Raw genomic sequence first — 10,408 nt, forward strand, 5'->3', positions numbered from 1 at the left:
GTAAGGATTAGAGGAAAGCTAACAATATCATATGGAGCATATAGAGGTAACAAGCAATTAGGAAACCCAATCATATCGGCAAACTTCCCACTTAATGAACATAAGGACCTAAGAACCCTAAAGGAAAATTCTCCACAAATAAGTCCGAGAACACACTCGTCACCTCGCGTGCACAGACTACAATTAGCATATAAGACTCAAATCCTAAGGGGGAGCCCCCCCACAAGGTTAGGCAAGATACTTACCTCAATCCGGCAAATTCAATACTCAATTTAGCTTTTCGTTTACCAATTCATCAACGCTTGGCTCAATCTAGCCAAAAACGACTTGAATACATCAAACAATGCAAGAGAAAATAATTTCAATTAACAAAGCTATGATTCTTATACAATTTGCAACAAGTCAACAAAAGTCAACTCCTTGGGCCCGCACCTCGGAACCCGAAAAAATTTGCAAGAAACCGAACACCCATTCCGATACGAGTTCACCCACACAAAAATTATCAAATTCTAATACCATTTGGTCATTCAAATCATCATTTTACATTTTTGAAAGATTTCATAATTTTCCCCAAATTTTCCTTTAGATTTCATAAATTTGATATTAAATCTAAGATATAATCACAAAATATAGTTGGAAATTGATTAAAGATACTTACCCAATATTTTGGTATGAAAATCCCCTTTCAAAATCGCCACACCTCGAAGCTAGGGTTCAAAAATATGAAAAATGAAGCAAAACTTGGAATACCCAGCTTTTAGCAGGCTGCAGATGTCACATTTGCGACACTGGTTTCGCAAATGCGAACTCGCAAAAGCAAAGGAAGCTTCGCAAATGCGAAGCCTGGACTCACCCTGATAAGGTCGCATTTGCGACAGAAACTTCACAAATGCAATGGTCAGCTTTCGCAAATGCGGCAGCCTCATCGCAAATGCGAAAAATGCCCAGCCGCCCAGGCATCGCAAATGCGATGGCCGCATTTGCGACCAAAACATCACAAATGCGAAGAAACCAGAATCAGACAATCAAAATTCAAGAGAGCTAACCCGAAACCACTCCGAAACTCACCCGAGCCCTCGGGGCTCCAAACCAAGCGCCCACACAAGTCTTAACACATAACACAAACTCACTTGCGCGATCGGAATACCAAAATAACCTCTAGAACCATGAATCAGATACAAAAGTGCATGAAAATCACTATGAACCTCAAGAACTTCTAGAATTTCAACCAAACGTCCGAACCATATCAAATTAACTCCAAACGATCCCAAATTTTGCAGGCAAGTCCCAAATGACATAACGGAGTTGTTCCAACTTTCGGAATTGTATTCCGACCTTGATAACACAAAAGTCAACTATGGGTCAAATCTCTCCATTTTCCAAACTTCAACTTTTACCAACTTTTGCCGAAAGGCCTCAAATTACCCTACGGGCCTCCAAATCCAAATCCGAACGCTCGCCTAAGTCCAAATCACCATACAAAGATACTAACATCATCCAAAACTCATTCCGGAGCCGTTTACTCAAAAGTCAAATTCCGATGAAATTCTCACCGCTTATGCTTCCAAAACGAGATTCCTTCTTCCAATTCGACTCCAATTCATCCGGAAACAGAATCCATCCATGCACGCAAGTCGATACACATAATATGAAGCTGCTCGTGACCTCAAATTGCCAAATCGGACGCAATTGCTCAAAATGACCAGTCGGGTCATTACATCCTCCTCCACTTAAACATACGTTCGTCCTCGAACGTGCCCAGACTCGTTCCAAAGCCATCGAACCACTGCATGAGCTCACCATACATACACCGGAAGTGATTCCCCATCATCCAAACCTATGTAGGACCGACAATGCAACTTAACTAAAGGTCTCACCTCATCCTTAGTCTATAACCTTAGGACAGAACCCAAACCTCATCATCTGAAATTCATCATAGGACCCAAATCCCACATCATCACACGGTATAAACCTAAACAAGCTGAATCGAGCCAAAAATTCCAGCACAGAATACAATCACATGCTGTTCCACATAGCTCAAATGCCCGAAGCAATTCCCTCTAACCACCATAGTTGCTCAAATAACATCCTGGATGCCGACAATACACTTCACATTGAATATAACCTTGTTCTGGACCTCCACAACACTGCCCATGATGAAGAAACATGCGGAAACTCATAGCTGCCCATGAAGTTAATAAGTCAAGAAGCTTTCTCACCCACCAAGGGCCACTACCCAAATCTTAGCAGAAACACCCTCATACTTCCTAACACTCCTCACCCCCAATACCATAGTACTAATCTCAGGTCTAAGAACCTCATCTCAGCCAATACAAGCAGCCCAACCAATAACTCATCACGAAACCACACGGATTCTTACACTACACAGTTCGTACACCAAACTAGCAATAACTCAATTATGCAGCACAGATAAAAAGAAAGCAAGGTAGAAGAATTATCTAACAAGTATAACATGTGCAACAACAAAAGTATAGTTTTTATCAAATCGTCCCACAGAGGGAAAATAGAACAGTAAATAAACACAAGGAAAGGGTATCCCACATAACATCCGCTGCGGCGTGCAGCCCGCTCCCAAATACTTAACAAGACAAATGCTCGGGTTCACTGATCATAGGAATACTAATATCAAGCACAACAGGGTGCACCAATATAACTATGGGAAAATGTATAGAAATAAATAAATAGACATGGAAGAAAGCAAGCACGACTAAGGTGCAATGAGAAAATCAATATCACGAGGGCTATCTCACCCACATCGCCACAATGCATGAACAGAATTACAACATGCGTGGGGAATAATCATACAACCACATTGCCTAACACAACATAAAAGAGTAGCACATAACCTAGGCTAGGGGCACAAATAAAATCCATTTTACCTGATAACATAACCATAATGACAATCTCACAAGAGCACACAAACTTGACCTGATACAAAATACATATTCTCGTTGAGGTTCCAATTAGCCCCCAACCAAATCCTAATCCTTCCCTATTAGGTAATCATTCTTCAAAGATCCACAGCAACCTATCGACAATACATGTTGTTGATTGTCCCATTCTCAACATTTCTTCACAATCCTCCAACAAGAAATAGTCCACATATGGGGACATCTAGCCCCAAAACCTCAGGAACACTAAAATATCCATACCCGAACTCAACTACGCAAATCAAATGGTTGATACATCACTCACATCCCATCATCCTATCTAAGGACCCATATAGAATTTTCGGCCACGTAACAAAACACGAACCTCGAAAGCCTCAAAACCCAGTAACCACCATGCCACTAGCCACGCACTCGCAAACCAAAACTTAAGGTCCTTTCCAAATATGCACACTCTTCACATATAATAGCCGACAATGCCAACACCCTATTAATTTCTGATACCTATCTAGGAGAAAACCGCAATGTACAACATATTCTTTATGCCCATAGCAGCCAACCGCCTCAAGCCGTTGCCAAAACCATCGAGAACTCCCTGGAATCCACCCATAGGCAACTATTCCATTAGGACTGCATCTCCCCAACTCAACCGAGTCACACAACCGTCCAATACCAGAGTGTTGCCACAAATGCCAGTAGAGAATTCCTATTCAAAGGACCAAGTACTTCCATTGCCATGCTAACCCAACACCACGGAACTAACCCATTTCTTTGGATAGTCGATATGCAATAATCCCAATCAAATCCCCAAATACAGATGATCCTAACACGAACCAGATAGCCCAGAAGCTCAAAAACCACCGCATTTCCTCTGAAGCACCCCGTCCTGTTGCAAGCACGATACCTACACTAAATAGACCTTCTGTGAATCTGAAGTTGTTTCTCCGACTCCCCTTGGTACTGAAATGTAGATTCATTAATAACGAAGAAACACCGTAAGCCCCAACATCATCCCGTGCAAGATCTCAGACATTAGTCTTACACGAAACCCAAGAACCTACCAATACCACACATACACATGCCTCAGGCCAAAACTGATGTAAATCTGACTGTACAATCTGAATGCCGCTTGTGGACTCCTCCACTTGGCGCGAAGCCATAGAAAACATCATCTGATGATCCGCAAAACTAACCCTCACAACTCATACACCACAAATCACAAGGTACTCCAATACCACCAATTATCCTCAATAAGCATCCACCTCGTGACCCTACCACAATCTCGACGACTAGCCAACCAATTAAACCTTCTCAAGCTCGCACTCATTAACTAGATGCCGGGAACCGCTGAGCCTCCAAGTGAACAATTGAATAGTCTCTCAATACGTCTGTATCTTCAGTCTGGACAACACGTTGAGACAATGACTAAGCATCCCTGACCCCCTCGTAGCCTGTCTGTAGCATCACGAACCACTGGCGCATAGCGGACACTGAGAGCGTAATATCATACACGAGTGGATGTAATGGAACATAAATTATATACTTCGAGCTGAATCAATATCACACGATAAGGAATGAAAGAAGTGGAATTTCCTAATAGTTCTGTAGCCTCTCGAAGATAAGTACAGACGTCTCTGTACCGATCGGCAAGACTCTACTAAACCTGCTTATGACTCGTAGCACCTATGAACCTAGAGCTCTGATACCAACTTGTCACAACCCAAAATGCCTCCGATGAAGTCGTGATCGCACCTAGTCTCTAAACTAGGTAAGCCTAACATTTAGAGAAATAACATTGATATTCACTAACTTCAAATTAAATAACTCTGTACAATTACAACTCTCAAAACCGGTGGTACAAGTCATAAGCCTTTCTAAGAGTAGTTATACAAAATAAATACATCACTGTTCCAGAACAAAAAGGAACCAATGAAAATAAGTACAAACAAAGGTGACTCCGAGGCCAGCGAACGCAGCAGCAGGTTTACCTTGAGTCTCCACCGCGACGATCCGCACAGCTACTATCGATCAAATACCTGGATCTATACAAAAAAATATACAGAAGTGTAGTATGAGCACGCCGCGGCGGTGCCCAGTAAGTATCAAGACTAACCTCGGTAGGGTAATGACGAGGATCAGTCAAGACACCTACTAGTGAAATAAATTCAACAGGATATGATAATGAACTACCAAGATAAAATTAACAACGTAATATCAATAACAAGGAAAAATCCAACTACAAATAGTAGAGACAATAAAGGGGAACACAGATAGAAACGAAAGATGATCAAGTAAATTAGCACCAACATAACTAGGACACAGACAAGTAAGAATATGTTCAAACAAAGAAGGCGATGCCAACTCAATCAATCACATCATTTCTAATACACAATCCCGACCATCTCAATCCTCGGTGTCTCATATCATAACCTCAATTTCCAACCTTTAGCACACACGTCACATTGTGCCCACATATTTCTGTCTCACTTTGCACAACGAAAGCCACGTGCTACCCGGTACATAATACCCGTAACCAATGCAATTAAGATGTTCAATAAGTCTCATTTATATAACATAAAGTAAATTACAGCTTCTAAACTAATTAGGAAATCAACAAGAAAAGATGAAGTTATATTTAGAAATCCTTTGAAATAAGAAGATACCTTTTTCAAATAAATTACAAGATCAAAGGAAGTATTACCTTTAATATAGGATTTAATAAATAAAAACTTAGTAGAAATTCCTTTTTAAGTAAGTTTCTATATCATCGGGTTAAGGAAATTCAATTGAGAAACTAATTGAAATAAAACATAACATTTATAGGAATTTGAATTATTGAAAGGTGAATATATACACGGCGAGTTCAAATTTAAAAATCATATATAATAGCGTGGTACTAATTTCTTTATTTTAAGTCACGATATTACTAATAACTTAACAGGACAGGAGGAAATGATTCAACGTAGTAGGTTTACTTAAAAAGCTAATTCACTAGAATAATAGTTTCAGGGAAAGAATTCAAGGAACAACGGCAAGTCAACAACTCAATGCCAATAACCCGACCCTCACAACTCAGTGAAACCCGAAATACAAATTGTCAAAGTTTTATACAAATGGACTAGGGTCTTCTCAGTATTTAGCTATAACCAAATCTTAAATGAAATGTAAAACCACCGAATAACTTGTACAGTCAAAGAGGAATACATAAGCATATATACTGTTGTGGCGCGTATCCCGATCCCACCAATCCTCCCTTATTCCTCTGTAACAATTACTATAAAAGTAAATAGTATATATTTGTTGCGGCGTGCAACCCGATCCCACCAATCCTCCCTTATTCCTCCTTAACAATAACAATAAGAGTAAATAGTGTATATATCACCATATCGGTAACAACATGATCATTCACCCTTATTACTCCTTGTTGCAGCGTGCAACCCAATCCCACCAGTCCACCCTTATTACTCTTTGTTGCGGCGTGCAACTCGATCCCACCAGTCCACCCTTATTACTCCTTGTTGCAGCGTGCAACCCAATCCCACCAGTCCACCCTTATTACTCTTTGTTGCGGCGTGCAAACCGATCCCACCAGTCCACCCTTATTACTCCTGAATATATATTACCCTTATTCCTCCTGTTGCGGCGTGCAACCCGATCCCACCTGTCCACCCTTATTACTCTTTATTGCGGCGTGCAACCTGATCTCACTAGACAATATCAATTCTCCCTTTTTCCTTCTTAACATATCAACAACCAGACATAGATTAAAATAACCAACAACAACAACAACTCAACAACCCTATCACAAGGATCTCTCCTACCAAGAGTATGAGTACACGGCAATAAAAGAATCACGGAAAAACCAAGAAACACAACAACCTTTACAAAACAACAAGACATATATGGCACGTGATAACTACACCGACAACCACAATAATTGGGACACATAGTATGTATGTGCGGGGTCATAGAGGAATTCACAATTAAGAAATGAAAAAACAAAAAGGAGGACAATCACTTCATTTAAGGCAATTAAGGGCCAAGTAACAAGTAAGAATTAGAGGAAAGCTAACAACATCGTATGGAGCATATAGAGGTAACAAGCAATTAGGAAACCCAATCATATCGGAAAACTTCCCACTTAATGAACATAAGGACCTAGGAACCCTAAAGGCAAATTCTCCACAAATAAGTCCGTGCACACACTCGTCACCTCGCGTGCACAGACTACAATTAGCATAGAAGACTTAAATCCTAAGGGGAGTCCCCAAGCACAAGGTTAGGCAAGATACTTACCTCAATCCGGCCAATTCGATACTCAATTTAGCTTTTCCTTTACCAATTCATCAACGCTCGACTCAATCTAGACAAAAACGACTTGAATACATCAAAATGCAAGAGAAAACAATTTCAATTAAGAAAGCTATGATTCTTATACAATTTCCAAAAAGTCAACAAAAGTAAACTCCCCGGGCCCGCACCCCGGAACCCGACAAAATTTACAAAAACTGAACACCCATTCCAATATGAGTTCACCCATACAAAAATTTTCTTATTCTGATACCATTTGGTCATTTAAAAATTTTCTTATTCTGATACCATTTGGTCATTCAAATGCGAAGAAACCAGAATCAAAAAATCAAAATTCAAGAGAGCTAACTCGAAACCACTCCAAAAGTCACCCGAGCCCTCGGGGCTCCAAACCAAGCGCCCAGACAAGTGTGAACACATAACACAAACTCGCTTGCATGATCGGAACACTAAAATAACCTCTAGAACCACGAATCAGATACTAAAACGCATGAAAATCACAATGAACCTCAAGAACTTTTAGAATTGCAACCAAGCGTCCAAACCATATCAAATCAACTCCAAATGACCCCAAATTTTGCAGGCAAGTCCCTGTAGCGACCCTACCGGTCGTTTCATGTGTTACCTCTCTACTTCCCCCATTCCTGCTTCTTATTGTCTTGTTAGCTGTATTATGTGCTATCGGGTTGGTTGGCTCGGGTTCGGAGAGGTTTTGGTAAGTTTTGAGACACTCAGTCTCTTTTGAGTAAGCTTAAGTTGGAAAAGTCAATCTTATCTTCACTTATGTGAAAAAGGGCTCGGATGTGAATTCCGATGATTCTAATAGCTTCGTGAGGTGATTTGGGACTTAGGAGTGTGATCGGAATGTGTTTTGGAGGTTCGGAGTAGATTTAGGCTTGAATTGGCGAAATTGGAATTTTGGCATTTTCCGGTTGATAGGTGAGATTTGGATATAGGGGTCAGAATAGAATCTGGAAGTTGTAGCTGGTACGTTGTGCCATATGTGATGCGTGTGCAAAATTTCAGGTCATTCGGACAACGTTTGATGGACTTTTGATCAAAAGCGAAATTCGGAAGTTTTTGCAACCTTAGGATTGAACCCGATGTTATTTGGTTGATTCGATGTTGTTTTAGGTGTTTTGAAGATTGGTATAAGTTTGGATAGGGGAATGTGACCTGTTTGTGCTTTTAGTTGAGGTCCCGGGGGCCTCGGGGTGATTTCGGATGGTTGACGGGAAGTTGGAGTTGGAAAGTTGCAGCTGAAGCTGCTGAAGTCTGTCATAACCGCACCTGCGGCTTCGGGACTGCATGTGCGGGCTCGTAGAAGCGCCCAGAGGGTTGCAGATGCAGAAATGGCCATGGGGAGCTGGAACCGCAGAAGCGGCTGTTCGAGCGCACCCGCGATAGCGCAATTGCAGGATTTGATCGCAGGTGCGGTCTTTGAGAGTTTAAGTGATTTGCACTGCGCACCTGGGACCGCTGGTGCGGGTCCGCAGGTGCGTGATTTGTACCGCAGAAGCGGTTTAGCTAAGGCAGAACATATAAATTGCGGACTTCGCGATTTTCAGCCTTTCTTCACCATTTTTAAATCGATTTTGGAGCTTTTTGGGAGATTTTGATGAGGGAATTCAAGGGAACTTCGTTGAGGTAAGATTTTTGAACATAAAACTCGTTCCTATCGTGTTATGTCATTGATTAGGCTTGAAATTTATGGAAATTGTTGGTAAATATTGAAGAAACTAGGGCTTGATATTGGAGACCTAGAATTTGGGATTTGGGTTGGGGAGGGGGGTCATTTGTGGTTGGATTTTAGTAAATTTGATATGCATGAACTCGTGGGAAGATAAGGAGTCCACTAATGTTAATTTTGTCGGATTTCGAGACGTGGGCCCGGGGGTCAGGTTTGGTCAATTTTGGGATTTGTGTTGTAATTTGATTAATTACGTATGGGTTTCACCCCTTTAGCATATAATGATGGTTATGAACTGATTTTGGATAGACTCGACGCGTGTTGAGGCCTATTCGAGAGGCAAAGGCATCGCGGGCTAGAGTTTGGACCGGATTGAGGTAAGTAATGATTGTAAATGTTGTCCTGAGGGTATGAAACCCCGGATTTCACTTCGTTGTGCTATTTTAAGTTAACGCACACGCTAGGCAAAGAACGTGGGGTTGTGCACCGTTGGGGATTGTGACTTGGTCCGTCCCGTACGACTATTAAGTCGTGTACTTGAAAACTGTTTTATATTGTTATATCTTGGAAAATATCATTGTGTTTGGGGCTAAATGTCGTGTCTGGGCCTTGTGCTGGTTGTTTGGACCCTTAGGGGATTTTACTACTGTTTTTCCTTACTGTTTTGGTTTAAATGTTTACACTCAGTCATACTATGTTCTTACTGTTTTCATAACTCGATTTTATTCACTCCTTTTGATTTCATAAATTATTTTTGAGTCGAGTACTTGTTTTTTACTGTCAGCCCGAGCGGCTTGAGTGAGATCTGATTGAGTGAGGCCGAGGGCCTATGTTGTGAGGATATTGTGATATATTGTGAGGCCGAGAGCCTGATGGATCTATGCCACGAGGTGGCTTGTGATAGCGCTTGGGCTGTAAGGAGCCCCTCTTGGAGTCTGTACACCCCCAGTGAGCGCGGGTACCCAGTGTGAGATGTGATATTGCCCGAGGGGTGGTTGTTGTTCATGTTATTGCCCGAGGGGCTGATACGAGTGGTTGTGAGATAGCCCGAGGTGCTGGTTCTGTTGGTATGTTGCCCGAGGGGCTGATTTATGTTCTATCCTTTTCTTCCTGTTTTCTTCAACCATTTGAACTACTGAAAGATGTTTTAAAGAGGTTTTCACTGAACTAAGATGTTTTTATGAGCTTTTACTGTTGTATTTCATTGTTCTGGTTTATACAGCTTTGTTGTAGCATTATGATGTGATTTACGTGTTTTCTTATTGCTCAGCTGCCTTTACTTTTATTACTTATTGAGTTGGCGTACTCACATTACTCCCTGCACCCTGTGTGCAAATTCAGAAGTCTTGGGTCACGCTAGCGAGTGCTGATTTGCTTTCTAGCAGGCTTATTCAGAGTTGACTATGTAGCTGCTCGGCGTCCGCAGCCCAGTGCTTCTCCTTCCTATCATTATTTCACTTGTTCTAGCTTTGTATTAGACTAAGTTGTCTTTTTGTAC

The sequence above is a fragment of the Nicotiana attenuata genome, unplaced genomic scaffold, assembly GCF_001879085.1.
Source record: "Nicotiana attenuata strain UT unplaced genomic scaffold, NIATTr2, whole genome shotgun sequence".
NCBI classification, from domain to species: domain Eukaryota; kingdom Viridiplantae; phylum Streptophyta; class Magnoliopsida; order Solanales; family Solanaceae; genus Nicotiana; species Nicotiana attenuata.